Source organism: Ailuropoda melanoleuca, chromosome 1 (assembly GCF_002007445.2).
Source record: "Ailuropoda melanoleuca isolate Jingjing chromosome 1, ASM200744v2, whole genome shotgun sequence".
NCBI classification, from domain to species: Eukaryota; Metazoa; Chordata; class Mammalia; order Carnivora; family Ursidae; genus Ailuropoda; species Ailuropoda melanoleuca.
Window position 1 is genome coordinate 56300588 of NC_048218.1, and position 14061 is coordinate 56314648.

At 44.9% G+C, this 14061-nt stretch overlaps 1 protein-coding gene across 1 annotated transcript in view; it reads left to right on the plus strand.

Annotated features, from left to right (window-relative positions):
* BOC (BOC cell adhesion associated, oncogene regulated) overlaps positions 1 to 14061 on the plus strand; it is a 75495-nt gene that overhangs the window by 25849 nt on the left and 35585 nt on the right. The window lies entirely within an intron of this gene.

The window sequence follows — 14061 nt, forward strand, 5'->3', positions numbered from 1 at the left end:
TAAAGCATACTTACCAGCTGGAGCTGGCGATGTTGGCTGTGTGAGCGCACGTGCACGCACACGTGTGTGGATGCAGGTCTGTCTTAGAGGTTGTGAATGCACAGGCTCAGCGCAGGTGGGGGTGTCTGGTGCCTGAGATACTTCCTATTCTTAACCCTCTTTTGTTGAAATACTAGGCATAAATCTGCAACAATGATCAGACTAATGAAAGTATTCCTAAAAGTAACCCTAATGAGAATTATTCAGATTTAATAAGTGGCTGTCATCTATTGAGCAACTACTTTGTACCAGTCATTATGCTAGATGGTTTACTAAGGTAATTTGTTTTTTCTTCAGCATCGCTGTGTGCTATAGATTTTATTGTCTTACATTAAAGTGGTTCCTTCTAAGTTCAGGGTAAGGGTTTCTGGCTTGCGGGAAGGTCTAGGAGAGACCCTGTTAGTGTCAGAGTGCAGTCACCTGCCAACCAAAGAACGCCGGCTCCTGAGCTCCTGTCTTGGCCCTGACTTCAGCAGTTTCGCCCCGAGGCTTAGCATTTCATGTGAGTGCTTCACATTTTCTGCCAGCACTCATGAGCCTGTTAGGGGATGGTGTGTGTGTGTTGGTGTTTGGGGATTGGAGCTGATTTTGCCCAGCATTTGCTTGAATCAACCCTAGAGCCGGATAGACCGAGAAGCAGCAGCCCAGTCATCATTCATTCTGGGTCACAGAACCTGAGACCTGCTGCGAGTCCTTGGTGGTTGTGGATATGGGCCTGGTGCTTAATCATCGGGGTGGGGGGCACAGAAAATGATTGCAGGTGACAGCTTAATTGGAGTTGGTGGTGATTATGTCACCTAACAAAGTAAATCAAAGTCTTTTCAACCCCCAGAGTTTCCTAAATGCCCAGCTTCTAAGGCAAAGCTCCCTCCTTGACTAGATGATGACAGTTCTTTCTTATCTCTGCCATGACCTTTTACCTTTGTGTCTCAGGTTGTCATTGGGTCACTCAACAAGTATTTGCTGAATACCTAGAACTGTTTTAGATGCTGACAGCGCCCTTGTGAATATCCTCCCCATTCCTGATCCCTGAACCCTCGGTCCAGTAGCCAGGCAAACGGAAAATAGTGTGTTGGTACTTGCATAGGGAAAGTGTGGGACTGGCTAGGGGAACAGAGCTGGGTTCCTAACCACTGCCTGACACACAGCGGGTGCAAGGGACATGCCTTGAACAGAAGAGCATTTCCTTGGGTGCTACTTCTCCTAGCATTTTCTTCCCCACCTCCTCCTTGGCAAGCCCACACCCATCCACCTCTTGCTTGGAGGCTACAACAGGAAAGACCTGTGTCTGCCCTGCCTTCTCCACTGAATAAGAACCACATCCTGATGGGAGATAGGAACCAGGGATATCAGACACTCAGCATCACCTTCCCCAATTCGAGCAAGCTCTGCTTTGCAGCGAGAGCACTCTTGGGGTTTCATCAGAGCCAAACTCCAAGGACCAAATAGTCAGACTTGGAAAAAGATCTTGAAAGTAGGTCTTTACAGCTTAGCAAAGATTCGTTGAGTACCTACTATGAGTCCAGAAGAGAGACTTATAAACAAGTTATGATACAGTGTGAGAAGGGACAGTGACAAAGCTGAGGCTTAAGAGATCCTCATTGGCCTCTATTAGCTCTAAGCCTCTTTCCTACCTTCACTGACGTACTTTGATCTTCTAGGACTGTGCTGGGAATGAACGTGGATGATAAAAAGGGGAACTTTTTTGGGACTCATGAAAGGGGCTACAGTGGAGGACCAACCTTCTGTGCTGAGCAGGACCCGAGAAAGAGAGAGAGAGGGAGTGTGTGTGTGTGTGCGGGTGCTCAAGTGGGTGACACATTTCTTTTGTCAGTGCCTAATGCCTTTACAAGTGGGTCTGGTTCCTCGCCTGTATTTAGTAAAATCTGTGGTTTATCTTGATCTTTCCCTGAGGCCCTGTTGCATTTTAATTTTGGTATAACAGAAAGATGTTGTCAAAGCTGAAAATTGACTAGGTTCCAAGTTGTTTAAGGATGGGAGGCTGCCTGTACCCTCTGTCCATGTGTGGCACCTAGTGGGTACCCAGCCGGGGTTTGCTAAACTGACCTGAATTCTGCCCCAAGCCCGCCCCAGGGACCTGTACTCCTCATCATGAACTTGGGGTTGCCAGCTATACTCCCTGCTCTTCTCAACGTGAACACCAAGTAGGATGCCCTTGTTTGTCTTAGTACACTTCTGAGACTAGTCCTGTTACCTTTCTGGAGGGTTTGGGGAAGAAGCGATTTCTGTGGTTCTGTGTATGCTGCAGACTGAGCAGTGCTTGCTCTCCGGTGTCCTTCCTGGCATATTTCCTGTTCTTCTCAGGCCTCCATTGCTTTCAGTGGTTACCTTCAGATGGAATCAAGTCCCAGCCTTCCCCGGGGCCTACTTAGGACAGGTAGTAGGGCTTGTGTTTACACACTGATCACTTAAATGGGATCATTTTTCTTTTCTCCTAGGAGATAGGACATTAAGCTGTTAAGATCTGCTTTAAGTGCTGTTCAGGCCCTAGGACAGGTCTGTTTATATACCTTGTTCATGCTGTCTACCCAGACTCCAATGAATTCCTTTTAGGCGGGCTCTTTTGTCAGCCATGAGCACCGGAAGGTTTGGGAGGGGATGCTCCTGTTTCCTCTCCAGTCACTATGTTACCATTTTACTTTATTGTTTACTTGTGTGGATATAGCCCTGGCGATAGGCTGTAATTAGAAACAGGTAGGTGGATAGGAGCAGGTGGCTTTGTTGTGGCTTTGTTCATTCACTGACAAGGTTAGAGGTGAGCTCCTTTCTGGGACTGGGTTGGGAGTGGGGGTCCAAGGGATCAGGGGAATGTTTTCCTCTCCATAAATACTTCTCCATAACTTCTGGTCCCAAATGACCTATTGTCTGATGGGGATCTTTTCCCTTTTCTCTCTGAACATGTAGAGACACTACAGAGAAATTATGATCATTATCATCATTATCATCATCAAGAGAGTGCAGAGAGAGGGCATAAACAGGGTGAGGGAGAGGTGGTGGGGAGCGGTTATTAGCTTAAGTGATGTAAATGTGGACTCGAGTTGAGTAGAGAATGAGAGGCTGGAACCAAGTCTTGCTGGAAACTTGGGAACACCGTAGCACTCTCTGTGGATCTCTTGTCCCACAGGGCTACTGTGAAGTTCTGTAAAACACTATACAGAGTGTAATTATTAGTGCTTTTTTTTTTTTTTCCAACAAGGAATATTTCTCAAACTTCTGAGGCATGTGTGTAGTACGGCAACTTTGCTTAATTTTTTACAGCAGAGAAGGAACAAGCAAAGAGATGGTATCACGTGTCTGGAGTTCTTAAAATGCAACATCTTGAAGTCTTAAAGTACATTAATCTAGAAGCCCACGCGGTGGCAGAGCCACTGTATAAAATTTGACCTCCAGTGAGTGGCTTCCATGACTCCTGTCCCTACAGATTGTTGCATGATTGCCGTGTGCCAGGCTGCTTTCACACGCAGTCTCATTAACTCTTTGTAGCAGTTCAGCAAAGGAGGTGTTACCATTTTCGTTTTCACAGAGCGTAAACTGAGACTCAGAGATTAATTAATTTACCCAAAGCTGCCTTCTCCCAGGGGTAGAAGTAGCAGAACTCGTATGTCAACCCAAGGCTCATGGCTTTTTAGTACCTGATCCTTCTGGGTTTCAACATTGTCACTTAGCAGAAAAGTCTATAATAGAAACGTGAGATGCCCCCTAAAATCCTCATGTGATGAAGCATCGAGAAGGGTTTTGATAACCTCTCTCTCCATCTGTAAAGTGGGGACAATAACACTCCCTGGGCTGCGAAGATTAAAAGTGATCAGGTTACGTGAAGCCCCCAGCACTGGGGGGGCTTGGCAGAGAGTAGGAGCTCAACATATTTAGCTGCGTTTCCCACATCTCTGCTCTGGTTCCTCTTCCCTCCTCCCCTCCCCATGCTTTCTCTTCAGGCCTCAACACATCCTTCTCTTTCTGATGCAACAGCTTTCTTATTTCTCCTTCTCCCGTGCCTCTCTGCCTGTTTCCTTCTATGCTGACCTCAAGCTTGGGTCATATTGATGCTGGCCAGATAATACCTACTCACAGTATCCTCCTAGATTAGGTTCCTTGCCGTTCAGTGGCTGCAGGAAGCCAGAAGTCTCAAGCTTAGTAGGGTGTTTGTTTTGGGAAGAGGGATAAGAAGGAAAACAAAGAAGGTCCTTGAATGAAGCCCCAAACCATAGGAGCCTCTGCAGAGGCACTGACTTCTGTCCCACGACTTGGCCCTCCCCTCCAGGGCTGCTGACACTGATCTAAGGGCCATATGGTTTTGAAAAATAAAGGCCATGGTTCTGGTCATTTGCCCCTAGAAAAACCCCTTGGTTCCACTACTGAAAACTGTATCTTTCTCTGTGCATTCCTCCTATAGGTTCAGGGCCAGATTAACAGTCCTTCTCAGTCTCAAATTTCTAATCTGAGCAAACCCTTCAGTTTGGCAAACATTGGCTGAGCCCCTGTGATGTGCCAAGGCTTTTCCAGATGCTAGGGATACCAAGATAAAGTGAACACAACCTTGCCTTCAGGAAGTTTACAGTATGGTGTCAGGGGGTAGAGATCAAAGGCACATCACAGACACACACATGATCAAATGCATACGTTATTGTGGAAACATTATAATGTGCAAAGTGCTGTGGAAACTGGGATGAGGACTAGTCACTGGAGGCATCCTACGGTGACACTTGAGGTAAGCTCTGAAGGCTAATCAAGAGTTCCTCTGGTGGAATGAAGGGAAAAGGAGGAGCTGGTTCTGGCAGAAGTGAGGGTGTGAAAATGCAGCTTGCACAGATTTTAGGGCTTGTGGGAGGAAGACCTGGGAAAGGTTGATGGCAGCCCAGTTATAGAGGACCTGGAAGATTGTGTGAAGGCGTTTGGACCTATTTCATTGTACTGAGTTGGGGAGCTGTGGAAGGTGGGCCTGTTGGCTCCTTGGCTTGTTTGTTTTTAACCAACCTCAAAAGGGGGAGAAAATCACTCCTACCTCCTTCACATTTTCAAATCAGCTGCTTTTGTTTCCTGTTCCTTTCTAGGCCTCAGCCAACTGCTTACATGCTTTTTACAAAATGAGATCTATGTTTTTTTACTTAGCCTCTTTTACATATTTTTCATGTTGCTACCTGATCTTTTTAATTATCATTTTAATTGCTGCATAACAATCCATCAGTTATTATGCTATAATTTATTTAAAGCAGTAGAGTGACAAGAACCAAAAAGATTTTAGAGTTCGCAGCTGTTCAGATCCTGACTGTGATTCACCATCTGTGTAATCTTGACAAAATATTGAATCACTCTGAGCTTTGATTTCTTTATTTATAAAATGTGTTGACCATTTACCTACCTTATGGGGCCATTGTGAAGATTATATCAGATTAGATACATTATGAATTATGGCCTGGAGGGGGCGCTTATTCAATGGGTGGTGGCTGCCCACTTGCATCTTTACTGATTGGTTGAGCTTGATGTTCTGGAAGGACAGTAGGTGGCAACGTGGAGGTGGATTAGATGGGGAGAGGAGAGCACCAGGGAGCCAGCCTGAGGGGTCAGACTCACAGAGGCCCATGGTAGTCGCCACTAGTCCATGTGACTGTTGAGTGCCTGAAATGTGGTCAGTCTGAATTGGGATGCGTAGTAAACATAAAACACACACTAAGTTTGAGAAGACTTAGTGTAAAACAGAATATAAAACACCTTGTTAATAATGTTTATATTAATTATACATTAACAGATTATTTTGGATATACTGTGTTGAAAGATATTAAAATCATTTACACTTGACTTAAAATGTGGCCACTAGAAAACTGTAAATGACATATGGGGCTTGCATCGAGTTTCTCTGTCTGCTTTGAGTCCCTATGACTCTTCACATATAGGAAAGACAGGAGGAGTAGGTAAATTTGAGTATGTGTTTGTATAAGCAGATTCTTAGTGGGTGTCCTCTGAGCAATGAAATGAAAGGCAAGTATTTGTTCTAGACCAGAGGAGCTGTCCCCACTTTCCTCAAGTTGGCCATTCTGGCTCTTAACCACATCACGCACAGCAGTGGTAAGATGACTGACCGAAGTGCTCATTGCAGGGAAGCCTGGGAAGAGCTTGACTTCTCAGCTGAGCTCGAGGAGTGCTTCAGGCCTGGCTGGCAGTGAAGTGCCAGGCATCCCGCTCGCTCCTTTGCGGAACACTTCTCAGTAACACATGCAGTATGCTGGGATCGCACAACTGGGAAAAAGACCGCATAGACAAAATGAAGCTGGAGGGACAGGCTTCTTGTGTAGGGAAGATAAGTGCTCTGAGTCCTGTACAGCCCTGCTCGGTTGTGTGTCTTCACCTTCTCTGGTTTAGAGTCCTCGGAGAAGAGGTATTCTCGCCTTTATGGATGTAAATGGATTTGATGCTGAGGCTGGCTTCCAGGTAGCATTTCAGATAACCAAATGCTATTTAGGTTTTCCAGCCAGGAATTGAAATCGTACCTAGCTCCTAAAGCGTCCACTCTACCATTTCCTGTAGGGTTGTTGGGTAATAGAGTCTTAAAATCAAGATACAGGATAGCAGCAAAGAAGCTGAATAAGAACTCTTGTATATCCCTGCAGTTGGTCTTCCGTGGGCTGAGCTCAGGAACCCGCAGATTTTGGATGCATCTTAGTGGGGTAAGAGCAAGGAAAGTGGCAGATGCCAGGTTTGGAGGGAAACAAGTAAAGCACACCAAGCACCAGCGTCTGCCTTGGGAAGTCTTATCTGACTCGGACTGCCTGGCTTGGGCCTTGGTCGATGCGGAAAACAGAAGGGCCTGGTGCGAGATCCTGGCATAGCTATGGCTTGGGCACTGCTGTTCGTTCACCAGGAGCATTCTGCTTCTCCGAAGGGATGGTCACCTATCTGAACCCTGGCTGCAGTTGTTAGTTGGGTAAAGAGTTTCACGTTCTTGGTCAGCAGGTAAAACTACAGGAGCATATATATGTTTCATTCATTTAGCAACAATTTACTGATCTCTTTGTACATGCCAGACACCATGGGGTTAATGTTTTTCTGTAGGAGAGTACATGAAAGTTTTAATTGCTTTCCTTTGCTTTTATTTTCTATCTTGATTTTAAATTTGTAACTTTTACAGTCACAGAACAAATAGCTTTGTTTCACAACTTATAAAACTGATTCTTTACTCTTTGAGGACTTCTTGTATCCTGGGTACCAATTTTATTTTTTCCGAGAAATTGGGAGAAATGTACTCTTTTCCCCTCCTGTATTCTCTGCCCTCCTTTTGGGCCTTGGGGAAGGATGACTTCTGATCTCCGGGAGCCCCAAGTCTCACTTCCAGCAGATATACTTTCAGCAAGGCCTAATCTACTAGACAGTCCTCTCCCTCAACGTAGAGGGCCCTGTTTGGCTGTGGCAGACTGTAGCTGTCACCTCTTCCTTAGTGCCGGCCAGGCAGAGAAGGAAATGGGCCCCAGTGTGGCAGGCCCGTGGGCCTTCTGCCCCTATAGAGATTTATGTTTGAAGTGGTTTCATCCCATTGCACCACCTGTGACTTTTCAAGGCAATAGTGGTGAGCTGGGAATTGGCCAAAGGCCTGACACCTCAGGGAGTTAGGTGTCACTGGCTTTAATGACTTCAAATTGACTGGGATTGGGGTGGCGTAGGGATACCTAGGCGTAGATAGCTGAATAAATATGAAGGTTTCTGTGCTCCAAGGCCTTGATGGGCCATATCTACCCACCACACTCTCTCTTCCGCGTGTGCAGATTCAAGTCTGCACACACCTGCATACATACACTATGTCCCCTTGCAGGTGCTGTGCTCCTCTCCCCACTTGGCTCCCCTGGAAGCCCCCACTTCTCACCTCTCCCCACCAACTCCAGTCCACACCCAGCACTGTCATTCCTAACCCCAAAGCCCAGCCTTTCTGCCATCCCAGGCCTCTCCAGGTTAGAGCTCTCTGGAGACCCTTTCCTTTTGAAAGGACGAAAGAAAGAAAAAGGGAGGAAAACCAGAAAGAAAGAGGAAAGCAGAAGAATGAAACTGGACCGAAGGGGCAGTGGTGGCTTGAGCTATCTCACTGCATTACAATGAATATGGACTCTATTAAGCTCCGTTCTGCCTGTTAGTGTTTCCCAGGGCAACACAGCCCCCATATGGCAAGCATGCAGCAGATTAGGGTAGGCCCCTGGGCCTCATTGAAGGCTGGGGGACTTGACTGGCAGTTGAACCCCCTCCCACCTCCCCCTACTCCTCACACTTGACACTGCCTGTGTTTATCTAAAGCAAAGGGGGGGGGGCGTTTGGAAGGGTTTTTGTCAGGCTCTGAGAGAAGGGAGAGGAGGCTGGAGGCAGGGTGGATTGAGGGAGGTTGAGGGAGGAAGGTGGGTGGAGGTGGGGTGGAAAGGGGATAGGCGAGGAGGGAAAGCCTCATAAATATTCAAGAGGAGTGGTGAATGGAGAGAGAGAAATAAAGCAGATGGAATTCCTGTTAAAGAACAGTGCAGTCACCCTGTTTTGAGCCCTCCAAAAACAAAAAAAAAGAAAAGGGAATGGCTTTCTAGGAGTGTAGGAGCTGCGTTTATCCAATTAGCAGGGTTGTCAAATTGAATTTATATGGAATAGGGTGGGGGAATTGAGAAGGGTGTAGAAGAAAGGAAGTGGTTTTCCTTTTCTCTTAAGGTTTGTGGGTCCCCCCCCCACCGCACTTTATGGCTAGATTTTTTAATTTCCTTAAAGAGAAATTTAAGGAAGGTGTATGTGCGACAAAGAAATGTGACTCCCTAGTAACTTTTCCCTCAAGTGGTGGAGGTGGGAGAGAATTAGATGTGTCCAGTGGGCAAATCAAAAGACCATCTTCCCTTTACTCAGAAGGCAGAGGTGGCTTCTCTTTGTGGGGGATTCCTCCCCAGAAGCACGATAGTATATCTAGATTCCTTCTTTCCCCTTCCATGGGGGGTCACTTACCTGAGTGGAAATAGGTTCTGTCCATGTTGTTTAGCAACTTGTTATACATTTTGGGTTCAGTCAGTGGGGAGCCCAGGATGGGCAAATGCCACTTTGATTATTTATTTATTGCCTTCTCAAAAACATCTCACACTCTTTTCCCTAGTCTTCCACGTCATGGCCCAGTCTGTTTCTTACCTTGCGTCTTTCCATTCTTCTGGGAGTCTCCAAAATAAGGTACAAACTCCACAGGGGAAATGTAAGAAACTCCACTGGAGTACTAGAAGAATATATTAGAGATGGTCTTAAGGTTTATTTCTGTCTAAAACAGGAACAGGAAAGAATTTCAGCTTTCTTGATATTTAATACTAAGGTTGACAGTGGTGCCTTTGGTCTGTATATCACAGGGTGATGTGTCGCAACAGTAGCGAGAGATCTCTGCGTGACAGTGGAGACCTCACTTGCTTATTCACTCCCCAGTTTTCCTGTTCTCTGTTAAATGGATTTACAGATTATATAATTTACTTTTGACTAAGTTAATGCTCACGAAAGGACAAGTGGCTTAAAGAGATTGCTGCAAAGAAACTGGGGCTGAAGAGTATGCAGCTAATCCTAGTCCATGCTAACAGGGGAACGCAGCAGAGCTGACCCTCTTCAAGCCACGTAAGAAGGTAAAAACAACGCTAACGGAATCCCATCTGATGAGAAGTCAACAAAGTAATTAACATTCAAGCAGACTGTTCGGAAGAGGTTATACCCATATCAGTACTGATGCACCCAGTCCTAACCAGGCTTTCTGTCTAAGGTGTTAGCTTTGATTACCTTATAAAACAATCATGATTAACATGTCATTAAAACATGGTTTCACTTTTACCTGCTCTTTTTAAATTTTAGTACAGCAGCCCATGCATTTAATTTATGAATAAATATGAATGGGTTAGGGATATTTGCCCAGAATATTTTACTCCTAAGAAAGCAAGATCAGAAAAGTTTGGAGACCACTGTTCAAGATAAACCCTCTTTAACAGCCAAACTGCTTAAGGTACCACCCTCCAGACAGACCTTTCCCACCAGCCCTGCCCTCAGCTCTTTACATACGCAGGAGGCCTTCCAAACCCTTTATCCAGGAAACCTTTCCTGAAGACCCAATATTGAAAATGCTCCCCTCCTATGCTCTCACTTGCCCCTCCCCATTTGTGACCGAATTGGTGATCAGGTAAGGTTTTAAAGTAAAGAATGCTAAAGTCGTTACATGAGAGGAATCCCCCAAACTTCAGTGGTTTTGCACAACAATGGTTTATTTCTTCTCCTGTCTGGATTGCCTTGAATTCTTCCACCTTGGAGCGAGGCCTTCTGAAACACATGACATGTGTCACCAGGACTGGAGAGCGAAGAAATGGAAGCAGTGCTCTGGTTCTCTAGCTCTTCACAGCCGTAGCCTAGAAGTGTCATGTGACACGTGTGCTTACACTTGATTGACCAGCACTAGTCACATGGCTCTATGCCATCTGCAGAGGACGCTGGGAAGTGAGGAGCTCCTTGAGATGAGCTGAATACCAGCTGACTTCACGTCCCAAGGTGTACGTTCCTCAGGACAGAGTCCATCTTTTAATGCAGTGACTTGCAGACTGTCTTCTATGGTCGACCACAGTAATATTTTTTCTACCTGATAATAGTGAAGTCACAATATCATAATTTTTTAATAGACACCTAAACAAAATCTGATTAAGGAATAGACTAGAGGGGCACCTGGGTGGCTCAGTGGATTAAGTGTCTGCCTTTGGCTCAGGTCATGATCCCAGGGTCCTGAGATTGACCCCCACGTCGGGCTCCCTGCTCAGTGGAGAGCCTGCTTCTCCCTCTCCCCCACCCCGAGCTCTCGCTCTCGCTCCTCTTGCTCCATCTCAAATACAAAAAGTCTTTAAAAAAAAAAAAAAAAAAGAATAAGCTAGGAATATATTTAGAGTCTGGCTAGAGTATGGCTCATACTTGAGAACATCAAAGCTTTGTTATTCTCTCCTGTTTAACATCAGAGTGGTCTGGGTACGTATTCTAGATATTAGTCTAGAACTGCACTGCCCAGTATGGTTACATTAAAAATTCAGTTCCTCAGTCACATTAGCCACAAGTAGCTAGTGACTAGCGCTGATAGTGCAAATGTAGAACATTTTCACCATTGCAGAAAGTCCTATTGAAGGGGATTGTGGCTTGAAGAACGGTAAGAGATTGTTCTAGATTTGGATGTAAATGGTAAAATAATGAAAACGACCACAGAGAAAGTTTCTCTTTTTCTGTTTTTAAAAAAGTTTTATTTATGTATTTGAGAGAGTGAGAATGTGCGCATGAGGCGGGGAGGGGCAGAGAAAGAGGGAGACATGGAGACTCCCCGCTGAGTGGAGAGCCTGACATGGGACCCAATCTCAGGACCCTGAGATCATGACCTGAGCAGAAACCAGAGAAAGTTACTCTTACAGATAACAATCCAGGTAACATTATTTTTCTGCGTAAGAAAGTAGATTCAAAAATATTGCAAATTTAGTTCTAAAAGTAGTTCTAAGCAGTTGGTAGATTTGACTCAGAAACTGTTTGCTGGGAAGCAGTATTGGGATAGTAGAGAAAGCATGGGACTAGGAGTCAGAGGGCCTGACTTGGAGCCCTAAATCTCTCTTAATTAGCTAGGAGACCTTCTGCAGATCACTTAGTCTCTCTGCTCCTTGCTTTTCTCATTTATAATATTCGATACCCTGAGGTGTTATTCTAAGCTATTATTTTATTTTCTCTTAGGTCCCTCCTAATTTAAAATCTTTCTTTTTAATTAGGTCTGTGGGTAAAAGTATAACTTTTTAAGTAAAAATGACCTTTCTTAAACCCTTCTCCTAAATCTATTTAAACTCATATATTCAGCCTTTTGGGAACTAAATTCACTTGTTTCCCAGGGATTTCCCCCAGTACCATGCCTTTGAACAGGAGTGCCACCCTCTTTCTTGAGGCTAGGGGACTGCCAGCACTCACCCCCGCCCCCTGCCACCTTCCCGCAGCCATTTGGCATCACCTCTTACGAGCAAAACTTCTCCCTGCCTTCAAAGACCTTTGGGAAAAGTGAATCTTACTCTATAGAATTGGGACCTTACAACAAACAAACAAACAAAAAAAGTAATTTGGAGTCAGAAATATTTATTTTTTCATGTGGCTAGCCGCCCCCCCCCCAACAAGTAGAACAAAAAAACTTTCTCAGATCTTGTTCTTGTCACTGAAAGAAAGCTTTTTTAGAAATAAGTCTCTCTATGGTATCTGCTAGATCACATGTTCTATTTCACTCGTCTTGGTTACTGGCTGTAGGATATCCAAAGGGTGTGCTTTGTGTTTAAGACCACGAAGCTTCCCTTTCTTTCCAGGACCCCTGCAGTGCCCTGGGTGACCAGGGAGGAGATGTGGTTTCCTGTGCCCTGGTCGCACCTGTGCTCCAGCCCGTCCTCTTGGGAGAAGGTGGAGCTGGCTGCCTCCTGCTGCTGATGGATTCACAGTTGTTTGTAATTTTCTCACAAAATAAATACTCCGAGGCTATAATTTCTCATTGGTCTCAACCCCAGAAGTGTATTCTGTTGTTGTTTTTGGAAAGTTTTGAAAATGTCTGCTTGGTGGAGATTATTTCAGTGGGAGCATGTATGTCAGCAGTTAAATTTCTCACACACGTTTTCTTTTCTTTTCCATGTCCAAATAACCCTTAAAAATAGCAAGTACCTAGGCCTCAACAAGGAATTCATGTCAGGAATTTATTCTCCCCTCTGTTTTTGATTTTTTTTTTCTTCCTCTCTCCTCTTTTTCTGAGAAAATACATAGAAAATAAGAAGGATCTAGACATACTTTGCATTGCCAAGAAAAATAACGGGCCTTACTGTTCTCTTCACCTAACTTTTAAATTGTACCTTGTTCATTTCACAGTGGGACAAAGTCATGCTGCAAGTAGGAATTCCAGTTACGCCTTAGTTGTCTTTTATTTTTATCATTACAACAAAATTCTCAGAAATTTATATCTTTGGAACTATCTCTCTAGACCAAGCTCACTGGGTAACTCGGTCCGGGAAGCCACTCTGTTTTCCTGGTTGCTGAATGAGATGTGTCCTGGCCCCAGTGCTGCCCCTCCCTCCCTGTGTTTGTCATAGTTCTGCATTTTGTGGATGATGTGACCTACTTCGGGCTCATTAAATGGTATCTGTTTACAACTCTGTCATGGGGATTAATGAGTTAACTCCTTTCTCCCTCTTCAGATACCTGCTTCCTCTTACTCCCTTTCCCCCTCCAGATACATTCTTTTCTCCTGGTTGCTTATAAAAGTGGTTTGGTGGCTGGCAGCATAACTGGGGTCTGTTTCCATTTTGAATCCTATAAATTACCAAGGGTGCAGAAGTAACAGTAATTGTTTGGCTGGTCCTCATTAAGCAGGAGGGAGTCTGGGCTGAGTTTCCTCAGTAAAACCTTTGTGGACTTTACAACCCAAACACCTCTGCAGCCACCCTGGGCTCAGATAAGAAACAGCCCTCCTGTCCTCTTTGCCTGCTTCTCTTCTCTTTGCCCTTTATTACTTTGTGTTCATTTCCTGCCTCCGTGCCTCCTCCTTCCCTCCCTTCCCTTCCTTCCTTCCTTGGAGCAGGGACAGAATGGGTGTCAGCAGTTTTCTTAAGGATTTGGGGAAACTGGAGCATGTCATGATCAAGTTGCCTAAAATCCTTTCATTGGTAATTCATGCACTGTTCTAGATAAGTAGGTTATTTCGTTGGGGAAAAGTAGAGAATTAAAACAAGTATCTGCAAAATCGAGAGGACACCAAAACTTGCTTTTTGGTATTAGTTTACAAATCTGTCAATGAAATTTTTCTCTAGAGCTCACCGTTAAAACGCCTCACTATTCTACATCACCCTTATTCCAACTCTGTCTGTTAAGCTCCCTACCGGTTACAGAGCACTGATAGAAAAAAATGGGAAAAGGCTCCTGTTGGGGTTAAAAGTACAGAGATTTGAAAAGATCTCGGAGTCTCGGAGACCTTAGGATTCATCAATAACATCCCGT